This window comes from Protopterus annectens, chromosome 1.part0, assembly GCF_019279795.1.
Source record: "Protopterus annectens isolate FY-2018-M chromosome 1.part0, PAN1.0, whole genome shotgun sequence".
Taxonomy (NCBI): domain Eukaryota; kingdom Metazoa; phylum Chordata; order Ceratodontiformes; family Protopteridae; genus Protopterus; species Protopterus annectens.
The window spans coordinates 148,497,932-148,503,931 of NC_056725.1; the positions used below are offsets into that span (position 1 = coordinate 148,497,932).

The following is a 6,000-nucleotide window of genomic DNA, read 5'->3' on the forward strand; positions in this document are numbered from 1 at the left end:
AAACGGACTCCAATGGCAGAAAGGGTCTTGCCATCAGTCTCACACCTAGTCAGGGTTTCTTTCACTTGAGGACCAAAGAGAGATGATCCATCAAAAGGGGAGTTCGTGAAAGACGTCTTGAAAGGGTCCGCAAAATTGCATAGCCGCATCCAGGCGTGCCTACGTAAGGCCACCCCTGTCCCTGCGGCTCTGCTCGCTCCATCAGCCACGTAAGAAAGGAGGCGCATGGAGGAGTTGGATATGGAATTAAGGGTAGCCAGCTGCGTGCTCATCTTGTCTTGGAAACCCGCAGCTGTAGGATCCTTTAACATTTCACTCGCTTCCTTGATCAAGTCCCTTTGAAGACGAGTAAAATGGCACAGGTAGTTCAGCGAACGCATGGTAAATGTCGCTGAGGAGAACATCCGCTTCCCGTACCTATCCATGGACCTAGATTCCTTGTTAGGTGGATGGACAGGTACTGAAGGATCAGCTAATTCCTTCTTTGTGGCAGCAGCTACCACCATAGCATCCACAGAAACTCCTTTTGTTAGAAATTGCTTGTCTGCTGGAGCTGTTATGAATTTAGAAGGTCTCCTGGGAGTGGGGTCCACTGAATCAGGAGCCGTCCATGCCTTCTTAGCAACCACCTGCATGAGGGGGTCGAAGGGGGGGGACACCCAGGAGGTGGAAGGACGAGAGCCAAACGCCTCAAGATACACAGATTCATCCTCCGAAGGGTTGAGGGCTGGCCAATTTCCCCTCTGTTTCAGGATCTCCAGAATGTCTGCAAATGAGACATCTTCAGAAGGGGAACGGGGGGAACCCTCAGAATCATCCAAATCTGTGTCTGACGTGATGGACTCAGGTGAGTCAATGTGTTTCCTCTTACACTTCCTCTTCCGAGGAGGCTCTTCTGCCAAATCAGGAGAGGCCTCGGAAGAGGATGAAATCCCCACAGGGGGCTCCGGAGGAGCTGGCTCTCTGCGGTCCGGGATGAGGGAGTGAGTCGACTTACCCTGAGGTACCATAGAGGGAGGGGCAGACGGAGCCGACTGTGGAGTAGAGCCAGGCTCTAACACACTCCGCATGACCTCGAATGCACCCCTGTCAGGCAGAGCCAGAGGTCCCCGCTCCGAGGAGCTAAGAACCCCCCTCGGCACCGACAGTGATGGCTCCGAGGCCGATGTCGGAGCCGAACTCACCAGCGCCGAAGCCCGAGAGGAGAGGGGTCGGACAAGGGTCCGATGCCACTCACCCTCGAGCCGACGAGGGAAGTCCGGCGCCGAGATTCTTCCAAAGAAGAAAACGGAGCCGACGACGGAGCCGAAGACAATTGTATCGGCTCCGACGCTATCACAGTCTCGGTTCCGACACGACCCGGCTCCGAACTCAAGAGAGTCGAAGGAGGAAAATGTTGATGGACCGGGGCAGGCATCGACTGATGAGTCGGGCTCTGAAGCATCTGGGCCAGTGCCTCGGACTTAAGTAGTCGACTCACTACCCTCTGATGGTCATGATCCGACAGCCTCGATGACCTAGAGGAGTGAGACCTTTGGCTCCATTCAGACAGCAGGGGAGATCCTGGAGCCGAATGAACGGAACCAAGAGATGGTGACCTGGACCTCTTCCTAGTTGTCGGCTCCGAAGGTCTGGTCGGAGCCGACACGGGAACTTCTATAACCTCGGCCCGCCGAGCCGAGGAGCCACAGAAACTGTGGACTGAGACTTATCGGCTCCAGCCGGAGCCGATAAAGGCAAAGGTTGAGAAACCTGAGGTCTCGGCTCAGATACCGGAGCCGAAGACCTAGATGCCTTAGAGGGCTTCCCTGTTGAAACAGACAGGGAATCCTCTGGCTTCAGTAAGCCTCTAAGAATTAATTTATTTTTTCTTTCCTGCAGGACCCTGGGGCTGAAGCCATGGCACACAGCACAGGAGTCCTGCAGGTGCAAAGGCCCCAGACAATAGACACAAGAAGTGTGAGCGTCTGTCAGAGACATTTTCTGACAGCACGCATCACACTTCTTGAATCCGGAGACCTTTGCTTCTTTAGACATTGTGTCAGAACAGGAGTACACAAAACACGCACACAAACACACTAGTTATACCCTGTCCAATTAATACAATAAAAAATAGTAATACTAGTAATTTAAACTACTATAAACTACTATAAACACACACACTCCACTAGGGAAGGAAAGGCCTGTAGGCCCAAGGGAAGAACCAAAGGTTCTTGGGGAAAGAAACGGAAATTTTTTTGGGTAGGGAATAAAAGTTTTCTAACCTACACTAACTAAGACAAAAATTAAATTAAAGGGGTTTTAAAAGTCTAATTTTCACAAGAAGATAGAACTCACCAGGAACCGGTAGAAAAAAACAACCTCGAAGCTATAGCGGCAAACGAGATCTGAGGTAACTCTCGCCTAGCATTGTGGGATATAAGGGGAGCCTCGAGCCGGTGGAACCAACTCTCGAGCTTTTAGAGTGGCCGAGTCGGAGCCGAGGTCGGCTCCGAACCCATCCAGCAAGAATGAAGGCGAGATAGACAACTTAACATTAAATATTAACATGTGAGCCTGACAATTCAAAATTCTGAAAATGAAAGTTGCAGAAGCATACACTATTTTCCTGTACCCATCAATAATCCCCCCATCCTGATTAGAAAGAATAGGATAGGAATTAACAGTTTAGCAGCAGTAAAAATAACTAAAGCTATATTTGCTGGGTCAAGTTTGTGAAAAGTGTATAAATACTTAAAAGACTGAGGAACCTTATATATTCTATCTGCCTTTTTAGAGTCAGCAGGCTGGCTATCAGGAAAATTACAGGCAGAGACACACACATCCTCCAATGCTGACAGAATTGGAGGAAATGGTGAAGGTTTAGGAAATCCCTTCTGTAACAGCTCCTAAAATTTTGTGAGGGACTAACAAAGCTCCGTATTCTCCCACTGAAAACACCGTCACAATCTAGAAATACTCTCAAAGAGACAGAGACCTCAAATAGAGAATCATAAACTGAGGTTTCCTCTATGTTTGAATCAGAAAACTGAGGAAAAAACTGTATCTCATCTTCCTGTCCAAGTTCAGAATCTTGAATTTTTTTTGGAAAGGAGGTATCCTTCCTTCTTTTACCAGAAAGCAATAAAAAAGAAGGCTCAAAAGTAAACAATAATGGCCAACAGGGTGTGTGTTACTATGTAAATAACACCCACCTAGGGCTGTTATGAGGCCCTATGCCTTGAAGCTTTGGAAGCTGGTAGGCTGTTATATCCTTGGCAAGCTATAACCTGTATAGCTAAGGCTGCTGCAGCAGTGATCAATATGATGATTATTAACGATGATACTGGAGAACATTGGATCATGTACAAGGAGTGGTCCTGAATGCAGTCCTGAGTTCTCTTATGTTAGTACAAATGCTGGTCTTAGGTCCATGTGAAGCTCTATTTTTTCAATTTAAGTTAATAGAACAAAAGGCTTTACATCACTATTTACCTTCTGGATAAGAATAACTAAGTTCTACTTTCCATCATTGAGTGCAGAACTCAGTGAGCATCCAGAAAAATCAAACAGTTTAAGCAAAATTGGGCAAAATTATGATACAGCACAATCAAGGATGATATAAAGTTAAAATGAAGAGCAACAAATTTAGACCCAGACATACTCCTCCAAAACGTCCAAAAAATTCCATGTAAGAAGACAGACTTCATATTTTTTTACAAAGTATTATTATTTTTATATATATATATATATATATATATATATATATATATATATATATATATTTTTTTTTTTTTTGCATCAACACGCATTTTTCTGAAACAGACAATAAGTATGCAAATCTAGTGCCTGACATTATTGAATGACTGTGGTTTACCAGAAAATCAAATGTTTTATGAGGGATAAGGGAAAACTGAACAGTTGTACAAATGCTTTATGGTAGTATTCCAGGTGATGGAGAAGTGAATTTTGTAACTGTAAAAGGTTTATTGTTACAGTGACAATACATAGTTGTAAAACTACTCTACTGCTGTGACATTCTACACACATTCTGCACTGCAGTGTTTTTCATTATCAAGAAAATAATTAAACTATACGCATACATAATCTTTCTTTACTTATGAAAATATTAAAATTGCCTAAATAGTTGTAAGTTGTTGTGAGTACAGCCAATCCATTAATAAAAATGTGAAACAGAAGACAAGGCAAATTGGTATGGCCTGCTAGCCGTTGAAAATAAAGTAACTTAAACAGGGAACTGTAAAGCTACATCCTAAATAGTGGAAGTCAATATTTTTCTCTAGAAAATGATTTTCATCTATACAGAGAAGCATACAACTTCTGTGACCAAAATTCTCAGTATAAAAATGCAGTTGATAACTTACTTTGATTCTCCGGTAACTGCTGTAAACTGTCAGTACCCACATTAGGTAAAGTCAAAATGCTGAGATAAAAGTTTTACTACAAAACAAAACTCTAGAATGCTGTAGTATCTAAAAAAGATTCAAAAACTCACAGCAGATGCTAGTTACCATGACGATGCAAACCATGGCTTAATAACAGGAAGTTACTTGCTTCAGGTGATCTGTGGTATTCCTAAACCAATCATTTAAGCAGGGAGAAATGCAGTCTGCCAAAATCATAAAGGATTTCTGACCTACAGACTGCCAGTTTTCCCCAAATAAAAGATTAACCTATATCCCATGTTTCACAAATCTGAATATAATTTTAACCATGCAGGTCTGAATTCCCTTGCTTTTTCTTACAACACAACCTATGAAAACTTCTCCATGTGTCCCATAATCCCTACATGAAAAAGTTCTCATTTTGCCCATGAGCTGTCCACTCAGTACTTTGATATAATAACTTCTTTGTTGCACATCATTTTTATTCTTGAAATACCACCTTTACTTACTGGCGCTTCCATTGTGATATTTTATAATTTCTACTCTACCCACTCTCTGCTTAAATCAAAAGTACATTTTACTATGTTTCTTTAATCAGTTACTGATATAAACTGCTGGCAAGAAGTGGGTAGGACTGGTTCTGTATCTTATACATTTTGTTTCTTATTAAGCATCTCTCCATACTTCTCTTCTTGCGTTACCTAATTGCTTGCATGCCTCCAGATCACTTGATTTGATTTCACAGCAGTTGTGTGTGTTTCCAGGTCAGACACTGCTTTCATTTTTTTCTATTTACTTTTCTGGGTAGAGAGGTTTCTGAGTGCATTAGTAACTCTTAAACCGAATTGCTTTTAGCCATTCTTCTGACTCAGGCAAGAACATTTTAACATTTTATACCTCCTTCATTGTAATATATGAGTAGTGTTAAAGATTCTTGAATCATCTTTAAAGGTATTTTTAGTACAAACTATTGATAGTTTCACTTATAAAACCACTGAAATAGAAAGGATTATGTACTGAACTTTAAGCAGCCCACGAGTAGCCCTCTATTTCTCATATACTATTCTGTTTCCTTTAACATTTGACTGAGTTGATGTTTTTTTCCCCTTGGAAATCATCACTTACATTTTATATGGTACTGTGATGCATACCTTGCTGAAGACTGAATAAGAAGTACACATATCTCATCCCTGGCCTACTACACCAGTTTTAATATTTAACTAACTTCACTTTCTACAGTCTTGCTATTGTGGAAGTATTCTGCCTTAAACCTTATGACCCATAATCAATAGGTTCATAGGTAAGTACTAGGTTAGCTACCCTTGCAGACCATTTTAAGCCAAGCCAGTTTCCCATTTTGAGCTTGAAATAATCTATTCCATGGCTGATAATTATATATTACCCCTAATAAGAATAATTGGGATCAAACCATAGATAATTTGAAGGGGCCCACACATGGGATAAAATATTTAAGAGCTTCATCTATCCATTAGTAGTACATTGGCAATCCTGTGCATTAGAAGTCCTTCTTACTTCAAAAGAAGATGAATTTTATATAAGCATATGTGTATTAAAGATAGTGCTTATAAATACATAATACTCTGTCACTGTACTT

The 6,000-nt window shown here is 41.8% G+C and overlaps 1 protein-coding gene across 1 annotated transcript in view; it reads right to left on the bottom strand.

Moving 5' to 3' along the window:
• LOC122794997 overlaps positions 1–4,424 on the bottom strand; it is a 123,692-nt gene extending 119,268 nt beyond the window's left edge. Inside the window, exon 1 of the mRNA XM_044063687.1 lies at positions 4,365–4,424. The gene's annotated coding sequence lies outside the window, so the exon portion shown is untranslated. The remainder of the gene's footprint in view (positions 1–4,364) is intronic.
• Positions 4,425–6,000: the final 1,576 nt, after the last annotated feature.